Below are 16,285 nucleotides of genomic sequence, written 5' to 3' on the forward strand. Positions count from 1 at the left end.
GTGTGTGATAGAGAATAGCATATTGCTGTATTCCATTAGGATCTCACTTGTGTGTGATAGAGAATAGCATATTGCTGTATTCCATTAGGATCTCACTTGTGTGTGATAGAGAATAGCATATTGCTGTATTCCATTAGGATCTCACTTGTGTGTGATAGAGAATAGCATATTGCTGTATTCCATTAGGATCTCACTTGTGTGTGATAGAGAATAGCATATTGCTGTATTCCATTAGGATCTCACTTGTGTGTGATAGAGAATAGCATATTGCTGTATTCCATTAGGATCTCACTTGTGTGTGATAGAGAATAGCATATTGCTGTATTCCATTAGGATCTCACTTGTGTGTGATAGAGAATAGCATACTGCTGTATTCCATTAGGATCTCACTTGTGTGTGATAGAGAATAGCATATTGCTGTATTCCATTAGGATCTCACTTGTGTGTGACAGAGAATAGCATATTGCTGTATTCCATTAGGATCTCACTTGTGTGTGATAGAGAATAGCATATTGCTGTATTCCATTAGGATCTCACTTGTGTGTGATAGAGAATAGCATACTGCTGTATTCCATTAGGATCTCACTTGTGTGTGATAGAGAATAGCATATTGCTGTATTCTATTAGGATCTCACTTGGGTGTGACAGAGAATAGCATATTGCTGTATTCCATTAGGATCTCACTTGTGTGTGATAGAGAATAGCATATTGCTGTATTCCATTAGGATCTCACTTGTGTGTGATAGAGAATAGCATATTGCTGTATTTCATTAGGATCTCACTTGTGTGTGATAGAGAATAGCATATTGCTGTATTCCATTAGGATCTCACTTGTTTGTGATAGAGAATAACATATTGCTGTATTCCATTAGGATCTCACTTGTGTGTGATAGAGAATAGCATATTGCTGTATTCCATTAGGATCTCACTTGTGTGTGATAGAGAATAGCATATTGCTGTATTCCATTAGGATCTCACTTGTGTGTGACAGAGAATAGCATATTGCTGTATTCCATTAGGATCTCACTTGTGTGTGACAGAGAATAGCATATTGCTGTATTCCATTAGGATCTCACTTGTGTGTGATAGAGAATAGCATATTGCTGTATTCCATTAGGATCTCACTTGTGTGTGATAGAGAATAGCATATTGCTGTATTCCATTAGGATCTCACTTGTGTGTGACAGAGAATAGCATATTGCTGTATTCCATTAGGATCTCACTTGTGTGTGACAGAGAATAGCATATTGCTGTATTCCATTAGGATCTCACTTGTGTGTGATAGAGAATAGCATATTGCTGTATTCCATTAGGATCTCACTTGTGTGTGATAGAGAATAGCATATTGCTGTATTCCATTAGGATCTCACTTGTGTGTGATAGAGAATAGCATATTGCTGTATTCCATTAGGATCTCACTTGTTTGTGATATAGAATAATATATTGCTGTATTCCATTAGGATCTCACATGTGTGTGACAGAGAATAGCATATTGCTGTATTCCATTAGGATCTCACGACCCACATTCTTCAAACAGATTATCACTGCTGAAAATATGAAACGGAAATACAAACTTCTCTCTTCATTTTGACTTGTTTAAAAATATATACTGGAAGTAAGAAGTTCGATAGATGTCTTGGTATACTAAAAATGATATACCGAATATTGTACTGGGGTATAAAGTCTCAAACTGAGGGTGCACCTTGAAGATTTACAAAAACAACGTACTCAAAAATTGTTTACAGCAATGGACACTGTGACTATAATTAAACCCAGCAGTTACATTACGAGTGATACAAACAGTTTCAGAAACTCAAACGATAGCATTATTTACAAAAGTGCTAACGTTACCTTAAAGTTCAGTGACAACATTGTCTTAATAAAATACTAAAGTTGGTTGTATTATAGTTTAGTAACATCGTTCTCTCAATAAAATACTAAAGTTGATTGTATTATAGTTTACTAACATCGTTGTCTTAATAAAATACTAAAGTTGATTGTATTATTGATTGTAACATCGTTGTGGTGTTGACTTTATTAAATGTTTGTGTGTGGTTTCTTATAGCAAAGCCGCATCGGGCTATCTGCTGAGCCCACCGAGGGAAATCACCTGATTTTAGCGTTGTAAATCCGTAGACATACCGCTGTACTAGCGGGTGATATTAATTACTTGAGTAATCCTGGATGTTGAACCTTAACTTGGGACACAGTGATGGTATGTAAAATCCGTATATATTTTAACACCACACGTAGAAAGCACTGGTCAGAGATATGGAACTACATCCATGGGTAACCCTTTATGAGATTAGCATGTTCGATTTACAAAAGACTAATTACAGCCACTAGAGAAGGATTATACCAAGAAAATTAACTTGAGAAAAGTTACTTCAATGTCTTTGATTTACGATGTATACTGAATGATCAACAGTTGTATAATTTAAAGTTATTCAAACAAATGATACTGAATATTTCATTTACTAAAAACAATAACATTTCTGGTAAGAAAATGATGATTCTATTAGATATAATTACTTTATGAAATCCAATAGCAGGGCTAAAGGTATGTAACTGAATATAACAGCAGTACTGCACAGTGACTTTTCAAACACCCTATATGTACCTGAATATAACAGCAGTACTGCACAGTGACTTTCCGAACACCCTGTATGTAACCGAATATAACAGCAGTACTGCACAGTGACTTTCCGAACACCCTGTATGTAACTGAATATAACAGCAGTACTGCACAGTGACTTTCCGAACACCCTGTATGTAACTGAATATAACAGCAGTATTGCACAGTGACTTTCCGAACACCCTGTATGTAACTGAATATAACAGCAGTACTGCACAGTGACTTTTCAAACACCCTGTATGTAACTGAATATAACAACAGTATTGCACAGTGACTTTCCGAACACCCTGTATGTAACCGAATATAACAGCAATATTGCACAGTGACTTTCCAAACACCCTGTATGTAACCGAATATAACAGCAGTACTGCACAGTGACTTTCCGAACACCCTGTATGTAACCGAATATAACAGCAGTATTGCACAGTGACTTTCCGAACACCCTGTATGTAACCGAATATAACAGCAGTACTGCACAGTGACTTTCCGAACACCCTGTATGTAACCGAATATAACAGCAGTATTGCACAGTGACTTTCCGAACACCCTGTATGTAACTGAATATAACAGCAGTACTGCACAGTGACTTTTCAAACACCCTGTATGTAACTGAATATAACAGCAGTACTGCACAGTGACTTTCCGAACACCCTGTATGTAACTGAATATAACAGCAGTATTGCACAGTGACTTTCCGAACACCCTGTATGTAACCGAATATAACAGCAGTACTGCACAAAAGCTCCCCTCTCTACAAAAGAAATAAACTTTCAGTATTCTTGATTTTTATTTTACTATTTTACTACCTAATGAACAAATTTTGATCACAATAAGTAATCATTAACTAAACTGGCACACTGTACATTTCACTATAATTGTGTTTAAAAAGTGACATTTTCTAACAGATAGTATCTAACCTTGGACGCTGTGCTTGAAGCTTTTCTCGGACGTTTCCAGTGTACGAAGACCACGTCGAAGTCCGTGTTCGTAAGGACTGTTGAGCCTTTCTCCTAACCCATTCCTGGATGGCAGTAGTAAGAGCAGGTACTCTTCCCAACAAAAGAACAATTGCACCGTCTAAGTTCTAGTACAGTACAAAACAACAATATAAAGTTAGAGAACATTTAGTAAAGTAAAAAACAACAATATAAAGTTAGAGAACATTTAGTACAGTACAAAACAATAATATAAAGTTAGAGAACAATTAGTAAAGCAAAAAACAACAATATAAAGTTAAAGAACATTTAGTACAGTACAAAACAACAATATAAAGTTAGAGAACATTTAGTACAGTACAAAACAACAATATAAAGTTAGAGAACAATTAGTAAAGTAAAAAACAACAATATAAAGTTAGAGAACATCTAGTACAGTACAAAACAACAATATAAAGTTAGGGAACATTTAGTACAGTACAAAACAATAATATAAAGTTAGAAAACATTTAGTACAGTACAACACAACAATATAAAGTTAGAGAACATTTAGTACAGTACAAAACAATAATATAAAGTTAGAAAACATTTAGTACAGTACAAAACAACAATATAAAGTTAGAGAACATTTGGTACAGTAGAAAACAACAATATAAAGTTAGTGAACATCTTGTACAGTACAAAATATTAGTATAAAGTTAGTGAATATCTAGTGCAGTATAAAACATCAGTATGAAGTTAGTGAACATGTAGTACGAAACATCAGTATAAAATTAATAAACATCCAGTGTAGTACAAAACATCAGTATAATGTTAGTAAACATCTGGTACAATATTAAACATCAGTATAAAGTTAGAAAACATTTAGTGAAGTAAAAAACAACAATATAAAGTAAGAGAACATTTAGTACAGTAAAAAACAACAGTGTAAAGTTAGAGAACATTTAGTACAGTACAAAAAAACAATATAAAGTTAGAGAACATCCAATACAGTGTACAACAATAATATAAAGTTAGAGAACATCTAATACAGTATACAACAACAATATAAAGTTAGAGAACATCTAATACAGTATACAACAACAATATAAAGTTAGAGAACATCTAGTACAGTACAAAACAACAATATAAAGTTACTGAACATTTAGTACAGTACAAAACAACAATATAAAGTTAGAGAACATTTAGTACAGTACAAAACAATAATATAAAGTTAGAAAACATTTAGTACAGTACAAAACAACAATATAAAGTTAGAGAACATTCAGTACAGTACAAAACAATAATATAAAGTTAGAGAACATTTAGTACAGTACAAAACAACAATATGAAGTTGGAGAACATTTGGTACAGTAGAAAACAACAATATAAAGTTAGTGAGCATCTTGTACAGTACAAAATATTAGTATAAAGTTAGTGAATATCTAGTGCAGTATAAAACATCAGTATGAAGTTAGTGAACATGTAGTACAGTACAAAACATCAGTATAAAATTAATAAACATCCAATGTAGTACAAAACATCAGTATAATGTTAGTAAACATCTGGTACAGTATTAAACATCAGTATAAAGTTAGAAAACATTTAGTGAAGTAAAAAACAACAATATAAAGTAAGAGAACATTTAGTACAGTGAAAAACAACAGTGTAAAGTTAGAGAACATTTAGTACAGTAAAAAAACAACAATATAAAGTTAGGGAACATTTAGTATAGTACAAACAAAAATATAAAGTTAGAGAACATTTGGTACAGTACAAAACAACAATATAAAGTTGGAGAACATTTAGTACAGTACAAAAAAACAATATAAAGTTACTGAACATCTAGTACAGTACAAAACAATAGTATAAAGTTAGTGAACATCTAGTACAGTACAAAACTATAATACAAAGTTACTGAACATCTAGTACAGTACTACACATCAATATAAAGAGCATATTGTTGATACAATCTCCTCGGGCACATTGTGGTACTATAATAAGTTATAACTAAAACCTATTTTTCTAAGTACAACAAAAGTTTACGTTTGAAATGACTGATTTTGGTAACAGAAACCTAATTGTGGAAACTATGTTGCCAAAACATGTCGATATAACTGAATCTTTATTATCGCTGTCCAAGTTACAGGCCAATAACTGGACACCACGATCTTAGTTATAGGCCAATACTCGAAGAATGTGTATTTGTGAAGGCAGAACGTTCGATTTGAACTATTTTATGACCGTTGTTTTTTAGAAATATTAGAATTATCGCTTGTTCACTGGTTAACAAAGATTAGAGCTGATTCGTTTCTTGCGTTAACATCTGTAATTTCTAAAGGGACCAGCCGTGGCCCAGTGACATAACGAATAAAGAGGAGGGTATTAATTAGGTCTATGTCTAGTGTTACGTATTAGAATTTTGTGCACAGTTGTACAAGGGCTATTAATCACAACTATTCCTAACTTTAAACTGATGGAAGGAAGTCAGCTAGTAATAACTACTCGCCATTTTATATGTGGTTTATTTGATGAGAGCCTATGAATTTCGTTCGACATCGTCACATCACTAACTATATTTACACTGTTAACAAAAAAAGAAAATTGCACAAAATATCTCACTATTATTTGTAACATGAAACAACTCGCAATGCCATGGTTGAACATAAAACCTTCAAAGTAAAACCAGTTTAGTTACTTAGAAAAAACGCGACATCTGTATGAAAATTAGCGTACTACGACTGATAAGCAGAAAGTCAAAATATTCCTAATATCAAAAGCGTTATTATGAAAAACTACGAAAACGTCAATTATGTGATAGGTTTAGTTACCTGAAATAACATAATATCTTTGCTCTAATAGAAATAACAGAAGTACTGAAGAGTACATTTTTAGATCGGTAATCTAATGAATATATATATGTAGGACGAAACAGTCTCTTTGTTTTGAATTTCGCACAAAACTACCCGAGGGCTTTTTGTGCTAGCCCTCCGTAATAGACTAGAAAAAAGGACACCAGTAAACAAAAACCATCGCCAACTGTTGGACTATTCCTTTACTTACGAGTGGGCTTTTCTGTCAAGTGGGATTGTCTGTACATTATAACGCTCCGTAGCTCAAAGGGCAAGCACGTTTGATGACGGGGTATAGACCCGTAAATTGCGACTCGAGCGCCATGCTAGGGCGAAAGAGAAGGTGGGATGAATGATGTAATTCTGCTGAAAATAACGACAGCCAATAAAAGTGAAGTAGGTCACAAATTAAATGTTACAGATAAATTCTGATTTGTTGTGATGGAAACAAATACTACACGTAAATCCTGATTTGTTGTGATGGAAACAACTACTACACGTAAATCCTAAGTGACTTTTTGTGATGGAAACAAATACTACACGTAAATCCTGATCTTTGTGATGGAAACAAATACTACACGTAAATCCTGACTTTCTGTGATGGAAACAAATACTACACGTAAATCCTGACTTTTGTGTGATGGAAACAAATACTACACGTAAATCCTGATTTTTGTGATGGAAACAAATACTACACGTAAATCCTGATTTGTTGTGATGGAAACAAATACTACACGTAAATCCTGACTTTCTGTGATGGAAACAAATACTACACGTAAATCCTGATTTTTTGTTATGGAAACAAATACTACACGTAAATCCTGACTTTTTGTGATGGAAATACTACACGTACATCCTGACTTTTTGTGATGGAAATACTACACGTAAATCCTGATTTTTTGTGATGGAAACAAATACTACATGTAAATCCTGATTTGTTGTGATGGAAACAAATACTACACGTAAATCCTGACTTTCTGTGATGGAAACAAATACTACACGTAAATCCTAAGTGACTTTTTGTGATGGAAACAAATACTACACGTAAATCCTGAATTTTTGTGACGGAAACAAATACTACACGTAAATCCTGACTTTTTGTGATGGAAACAAATACTACACGTAAATCCTAAGTGACTTTTTGTGATGGAAACAAATACTACACTTATATCCTGACTTTTTGTGATGGAAACAAATAATACACGTAAATCCTGACTTTTTGTTATGCAAACAAATACTACACGTAAATCCTGACTTTTTGTTATGCAAACAAATACTACACGTAAATCCTGACTTTTTGTGATGGAAACAAATACTACACGTAAATCCGAAATGACTTTATGTGACGGAAACAAACATGACAAGTAAATCCTAGCTAACTTTTCTGATGGAAGAAAACGCTACAAGTAAATATTAACTGATTCTTATGGTGGACTAGCACAGTAAAATTAATACTAGGACAAAGCATAGCCTAACTGTTAGCTTACTTGAACTGCAGATCCAAGAATTTATGGATTGCATACCACTGCTGCAAAAAAGCGGTTCTTACTTAGAGGGAGCATCATGAGGATGACAGTCAAATCACACTATTCATTACAGGACATGGGAGAGTTATGAAGATAACAGTAGAATCCTACTATTCATTACAGGACATGGCAGAGCTATGAAGATAATAGTAGAATCCTACTATTCATTACAGGACATGGGAGAGTTATGAAAATAACAGTAGAATCCTACTATTCATTACAGGACATGGGAGAGTTATGAAGAAAACAGTAGAATCCTACTATTCATTACAGGACATGGGAGAGTTATGAAGATAACAGTAGAATCATGCTATTCATTACAGGACATCAGAGAGTTATGAAGATAACAGTAGAATCATGCTATTCATTACAGGACATGAGAGAGTTATGAAGACAACAGTAGAATCCTACTATTCATTACAGGACATGGGAGAGTTATGAAGATAACAGTAGAATCCTTCTATTCATTACAGAACATGGGAGAGTTATGAAGATAACAGTAGAATCCTACTATTCATTACAGGACATGGCAGAGCTATGAAGATAATAGTAGAATCCTACTATTCATTACAGGACATGGGAGAGTTATGAAGATAACAGTAGAATCCTACTATTCATTACAGGACATGGCAGAGCTATGAAGATAATAGTAGAATCCTACTATTCATTACAGGACATGGGAGAGTTATGAAAATAACAGTAGAATCCTACTATTCATTACAGGACATGGGAGAGTTATGAAGAAAACAGTAGAATCCTACTATTCATTACAGGACATGGGAGAGTTATGAAGATAACAGTAGAATCATGCTATTCATTACAGGACATGAGAGAGTTATGAAGATAACAGTAGAATCATGCTATTCATTACAGGACATGAGAGAGTTATGAAGACAACAGTAGAATCCTACTATTCATTACAGGACATGGGAGAGTTATGAAGATAACAGTAGAATCCTTCTATTCATTACAGAACATGGGAGAGTTATGAAGATAACAGTAGAATCCTACTATTCATTACAGGACATGGCAGAGCTATGAAGATAATAGTAGAATCCTACTATTCATTACAGGACATGGGAGAGTTATGAAAATAACAGTAGAATCCTACTATTCATTACAGGACATGGGAGAGTTATGAAGATAACAGTAGAATCCTACTATTCATTACAGGACATGGGAAAGTTATGAAGATAACAGTAGAATCATGCTATTCATTACAGGACATGAGAGAGTTATGAAGACAACAGAAGAATCATACTATTCATTACAGGACATGGGAGAGTTATGAAGATAACAGTAGAATCATGCTATTCATTACAGGACATGAGAGAGTTATGAAGATAACAGTAGAATCCTACTATTCATTACAAGACATGAGAGAGTTATGAAGATAACAGTAGAATCCTACTATTCATTACAGGACATGGGAGAGTTATGAAGATAACAGTAGAATCCTACTATTCATTACAGAACATGGGAGAGTTATGAAGATAACAGTAGAATCCTACTATTCATTACAGGACATGGCAGAGCTATGAAGATAATAGTAGAATCCTACTATTCATTACAGGACATGGGAGAGTTATGAAAATAACAGTAGAATCCTACTATTCATTACAGGACATGGGAGAGTTATGAAGAAAACAGTAGAATCCTACTATTCATTACAGGACATGGGAGAGTTATGAAGATAACAGTAGAATCATGCTATTCATTACAGGACATGAGAGAGTTATGAAGACAACAGAAGAATCATACTATTCATTACAGGACATGGCAGAGTTATGAAGATAACAGTAGAATCCTACTATTCATTACAGGACATGGGAGAGTTATGAAAATAACAGTAGAATCATACAATTCATTACTAGGACATGGGAGAGTTATGAAGATAACAGTATAATCCTACTATTCATTACAGGACATGGGAGAGTTATGAAGATAACAGTAGAATCATGCTATTCATTACAGGACATGAGAGAGTTATGAAGATAACAGTAGAATCCTACTATTCATTACAGGACATGAGAGAGTTATGAAGATAACAGTAGAATCCTACTATTCATTACAGGACATGGGAGAGTTATGAAGATAACAGTAGAATCCTACTATTCATTACAGGACATGGGAGAGTTATGAAGATAACAGTAGAATCATACTATTCATTACAGGACATGGGAAAGTTATGAAGATAACAGTAGAATCCTACTATTCATTACAGGACATGAGAGAGTTATGAAGATAACAGTAGAATCCTACTATTCATTACAGGACATGGGAGAGTTATGAAGATAACAGTAGAATCCTACTATTCATTACAGGACATGGGAGAGTTATGAAGATAACAGTAGAATCCTACTATTCATTACAGGACATGAGAGAGTTATGAAGATAACAGTAGAATCACACTATTCATTACAGGACATGGGAGAGTTATGAAGATAACAGTAGAAGCATACTATTCATTACAGGAAATGGGAGAGTTATGAAGATAACAGTCAAATCCTACTATTCATTACAGGACATGAGAGAGTTATGAAGATAACAGTAGAATCATACTATTCATTACAGGACATGGGAGAGTTATGAGGATGACAGTCAAATCCTAATATTCATTACAGGACATGAGTGCGTTGTAAGAATGACAGTCAAATCTTACCATTCATTAAAGGCTATGACAGCGTTATGAGGATGACAGTCAAATCCTACCATTTTTAGAGGCCATGGAAGTGTTGTGAGAATGACAGTCAAATCCTGCCATTCACTACATACCATGGAGCGTTATGCGGATGACAATCAAATCTTGCTATTGATTAGTGGCCATGGAAGCATTATGAGAATGACAGTCAAATCCTGCCATTCATTACATACCATGGGAGCGTTGTGAGGAAGACAGTCAAATCTTGCTGTTGATTAGAGGCCATGGAAGCATTATGAGAATGATAGTGAAATCCTACTATTCGAATAGAGTAACTCGAGTGTTAGCGTTGAGTGCTATATTAACTACCTTTTTTCTACTCTGGAAGTTCAGAATTAGGGCTGATTATGCGCAGATAGCCCTGGAGTAGTTTTGCGCAAGTAAAACAAATCGAGATTAAAGTATTAGAAAATAGGACTTTTATAAATCTATACCGGGAACGTTTAAGGCTAAATATCGGGTTTCGATACTCCGTGTTTGGTACAGTACAGATAGCCCATTGTGTAACTTTGTACTTGCCAACAAACATTGTTACTGCACATTTAAAAGAGAAATCTAAAATTATAACAGTAAAAAAAACACACTATGTACTTCATATGAAAACAGTAAATAACAACATGTGTGGCCTCTTTTATTGTAAGTAAATGTTTTGATAAAAATATCCTAACTTCTGATCACCCTCCATGAGAAGGAACAAAATCGTATTTTTCCAAAATGATCACAACACGAAACCTTTGCTACGTCAATATGAGCACGTAGGGACACACTCCAATGAAATGTTTTTGCTTTGCAACAATAAATTGTGTTGTTTTTTTTAATCAGCCAACATGTATTAAACGTCTCTTTACGGTTATTATAACATTTAATAAATCGTGTGTTTTTTAATCAGCCAACATGTATTAAACGTCTCTTTACGGTTATTACAACATTTAATAAATCGTGTGTTTTTTAATCAGCCAACGTGCATTAAACGTCTCTTTACGGTTATTATAACATTTAATAAATCGTGTGTTTTTTAATCAGCCAACGTGCATTAAACGTCTCTTTACGGTTATTATAACATTTAATAAATCGTGTTTTTTAATCAGCCAACGTGCATTAAACGTCTCTTTACGGTTATTATAACATTTAATAAATCGTGTGTTTTTTAATCAGCCAACGTGCATTAAACGTCTCTTTACGGTTATTACAACATTTAATAAATCGTGTTTTTTTTTTAATCAGCCAACATGTATTAAACGTCTCTTTACGGTTATTACAACATTATAACATTTAATAAATCGTGTTTTTTTTTTAATCAGCCAACATGTATTACACGTCTCTTTACGGTTATTATAACATTTAATAAATCGTGTTTTTTTTTAATCAGCCAACATGTATTACACGTCTCTTTACGGTTATTATAACATTTAATAAATCGTGTTTTTTTTTTAATCAGCCAACATGTATTACACGTCTCTTTACGGTTATTACAACATTTAATAAATCGTGTTTTTTTTAATCAGCTAACATGTATTAAACGTCTCTTTACGGTTATTACAACATTTAATAAATCGTGTTTTTTTTAATCAGCCAACATGTATTACACGTCTCTTTACGGTTATTATAACATTTAATAAATCGTGTTTTTTTTTAATCAGCCAACATGTATTACACGTCTCTTTACGGTTATTATAACATTTAATAAATCGTGTTTTTTTTTTAATCAGCCAACATGTATTACACGTCTCTTTACGGTTATTATAACATTTAATAAATCGTGTTTTTTTTTAATCAGCCAACATGTATTACACGTCTCTTTACGGGTATTATAAGATTTAACATGATAGACTTCTACAACATAATCTGTTAATTTAGTATTATGCTGTGCCAACTAAGGCCGTCTACACTCTTAGCAATAAATCATTCTGAATGTCACTTGTTTACTTTAATAGTTATTGAATAATGAAACTCCTACGTGAACTTAATATACACATCTATTAATAATGCTACTTTATTATTTTATATAATACATGTAATGCTTTAAGTGACTTAAAACCCTAATCAATATAAAATCGAGATCGTCGACGTTTGCTCTGTATTTAAAGAATACAGGATAACAAAGTGTGCTTATAGCCATTAAACCTGATTTATTCTCTGTTGTTGGCTTGAAACAGTGCACAGAACAGATTTGGTTTTATTTCAAAACGTTGTTTGAAAGGTTTTTTTGGATCTGACGCTTTTCTCAGTTATCAATCCGTAAACAGAAACTGCTGTGAATTTAGTAATACTTTCGAAGGTCGGTCTTTCTCTTTACTAATTATTTGTAGATTAGTTACTGGGCATTAATGATTATTAACTCAAATACGAGATGACACCGCTTTAAGAGAAGTATGCTTGTTAGATGATAATCTTTATGAAAATGTTTGTTTTTTTCTCGGAACATTCCTCAAGCCTTTCCAAACAACAACGTATTCCACTTCACCGATTCCAAATTAATTATGAAATGCTTCAATAAAACTAATTCGAAGATTTTTTCTTCCAAGTTAGGTTCATATAGCTTCATTTATATTTTCCTTCGTTTGTTAAATAATCCGATAACAATTCGCGTAATCTACAACTTAGTAATTCTATCACAAAATAACTAGAGCATACAAAATATTGAAACTGACAGACGTGTAACTGATTTAGATTTTCAAAGGAGATATTCAGTGATACGTTTGTTATTTTAGGTTTTCCATATTTTCGAAGACGTAATTCTTGTATACGTGTATTTGCTTCTTTCATACTGTAGTAATTTGCATCAGTCATTTCCATTTATCAAATTAATTATATATTCGATGAATGTATTAATATGAAAGTAAAAATGAATACTAGTAAGCTGTTACGCCATTTGTACACTCGTACAGTCCATAAACAATATACTGACACTGACCATGTTGCTTATAACGAGAGAAACTGAAACTAAACCTTACATGTAGTGTTAACAGTGGCCCGTAATATGAGGGTCGCGGGTTCGAATCCCCGTCACACCAAACATGCTCGCTCTTTCAACCGTAAGGGTATTATAAGGTGACGGTCGATTGACTTTTCCTATTCCTTGGTAAAAGAGTAGCCCAAGAGTTGGCGGTGGGTGGTGATTACTAGCTGTCTTTCCTCTAGTCTTACACTGCTAAATTAGGGACGGCTAGAGCAGATAGCGCGAAATTCAAAACAAACTGTTAACAGTAAGAACATTTAATGAGTACATTGAATTAACCCAAATTAAAACTTAACCCTTAAATCTGTTTCTATCTCTTGCTTTAATTATATATAACAAAACTTCAATCATTTTTGGTTCCCCGGTGGACCAACAATAAGTTTATGCATTTACAGAGCCAAAGCCAGAGGTTCGATTCCTTCCAGTGGACACAACAAGTAGCTTAATATGGGTTTACACTAAAATAAACAAACAATAATTTCTGAAATACGTGAAGTCTATGTTCAAGAAGTCTGGATGAGCATGCGCAGAGAGCACAGCGTAGTTTACAATTGATATAACATATGGGCATACTTGTACTGTTAGAGACAAAACAATCTTTAACCTTTATTATGTACTGAAATATACATGCAATAAAATATATTTTATAATTGCTAAAAAAATACAAGTATTCTATATTATTTTACAAAATTTGGGAAATAAATCATGAATAATTATTTCACATAATATACTCTTCAAAAAAAACAACGCAAAAGGGATATTTTTGTTATTTTAAAGAGAAATATATGTAATAAAGTTACAAGCTCAGAGTATGTGATGTTACACGTGTTAAGGCACTGATTGTCAGACCAAAATGACAATAAAAGTTGTGCACTTTGAAAACGGAGGAAAACATCGGATTTTTCGCCAAAACGCATTCGTGTCCAATAAATCTGTTTGAGAAATCAGCATGTTGTGCAAGTGCAACATGTGCAAAATCCCCTATAAAAGTGACGGGTTCTCGGTTTCCATAGCTCGGTGTTAAGCCACCGACACGCAATACAATTACGCCAAGACTGACTGAAACACAACACAACAACGCCATTGGTAGCTTGGAAGCAGGCGAATCTCGATCAGATGTTGCCAGAGCTGTGAATGTCCACCCAAGCACCATCACAAGGCTATGGAATCGTCACCAAAACATGGATCAACTCGTGACCGTCCACGATCTGGCAGACCTTGTGTGAACACGCCCGCACAAGATCGCAACATCCGGTTACGTCACCTTCGGGATAGGACCACCACTGCGACGTCTACTGCCTCAACCATACCAGGGCTGCATAGGATTTCCGATCAGACCGTACGCAACCGTCGACGAGATTCTTAGGCCCCATGTGCAACCCATCATGGTGAACGTCAACGACGTTTTTCAAAATGACAACGCCCGTCCTCACACAGCCCGACTCACCACTGTCTTCTTGAGACACCACAACATCAACGTTCTTTCCTGGCTCTCCAGATCACCAGATTAAAACCCCATCGAACATCTTTGGGACGAGTTGGACAGACGTCTGCGACGGCGACAACCTCAACTGCAGACTCTACCTCAGCTTGCAGCAGCTTTGCAGGCTGAGTGGACAGCCATTCAACAGGATGTGATTCGTCATCTCATCGCTTCCACGGGCAGGAGATGCCAAGCAGTTATTGATGCTCACGGGGAGCATACTCGTTATTGACGTTGAGTAACGTTAAACGACAACTAGTGAGCGTGGACTTCGCCTTTGGAGAGTTTGAATGTTCAGCAGTGAATGTGCAAAGTTTCACACATGTCATACAGAACTACCGGGAAAAAACTTAACAATTTGTCTCATATTTTGCCTTTTGCGTTTCTTTTTTTGAAGAGTATATATTTTAAAATCTGAAAGCATAACCAACTGAAAACTACTTTAGGTAATTATCAAAATCTTACTATTTATATGACAAGTAATTAAAAAATACCCCGGAAGAGCTGGATATCTATAAACCTGGTAATTGGAGAGTTCGTTATCTATAAACCTGGTAATTGGAGAGTTGGTTATCTATAAACCTTGTAATTGGAGAGTTGGTTATCTATAAACCTGGTAATGGGAGAGTTGGTTGTCTATAAAGCTGGTAATGAGAGAGTTGGTTATCTATGAACCTGGTAATGGGAGAGTTGGTTGTCTATAAACCTGGTAATGGGAGAGTTGGTTATCTATAAACCTGGTAATGGGAGAGTTCGTTGTCTATAAACCTGGTAATGGGAGAGTTGGTTATCTATAAACCTGGCAATGGAAGAGTTGGTTATCTATAAACCTGGTAATGGGAGAGTTGGTTATCTATAAAACCTGGTAATGGGAGAGTTGGTTATCTATAAACTTGGTAATGGGAGAGTTGATTATCTATAAACCTGGTAATGGGAGAGTTTGTTATCTATAAAACCTGGTAATGGGAGAGTTGGTTATCTGTAAAACCTGGTAATGGGAGAGTTGGGTGTCTATAAACCTGGTAATGGGAGAGTTGGTTATCTATAAACCTGGTAATGGGAGAGTTGGTTGTCTATAAACCTGGTAATGGGAGAGTTGTTTATCTGTAAAACCTGGTAATGGGAGAGTTGGTTGTCTATAAACCTGGTAATGGGAGAGTTGGTTATCTATAAACCTGGTAATGGGAGAGTTGGTTATCTATAAACCTGGTAATG

The 16,285-nt window shown here is 34.5% G+C and overlaps 1 pseudogene across 1 annotated transcript in view; it reads right to left on the bottom strand.

The window, feature by feature from the left end:
- The window catches only part of LOC143248477 (multiple PDZ domain protein-like), a 115,410-nt pseudogene that overhangs the window by 21,677 nt on the left and 77,448 nt on the right, over nt 1-16,285 (bottom strand). The window contains exon 9 of the transcript XR_013026998.1: nt 3,553-3,719. The product of XR_013026998.1 is annotated as a multiple PDZ domain protein-like (transcript). The remainder of the gene's footprint in view (nt 1-3,552; nt 3,720-16,285) is intronic.

The sequence above is a fragment of the Tachypleus tridentatus genome, chromosome 4 (genome assembly GCF_004210375.1).
Source record: "Tachypleus tridentatus isolate NWPU-2018 chromosome 4, ASM421037v1, whole genome shotgun sequence".
Taxonomy (NCBI): domain Eukaryota; kingdom Metazoa; phylum Arthropoda; class Merostomata; order Xiphosura; family Limulidae; genus Tachypleus; species Tachypleus tridentatus.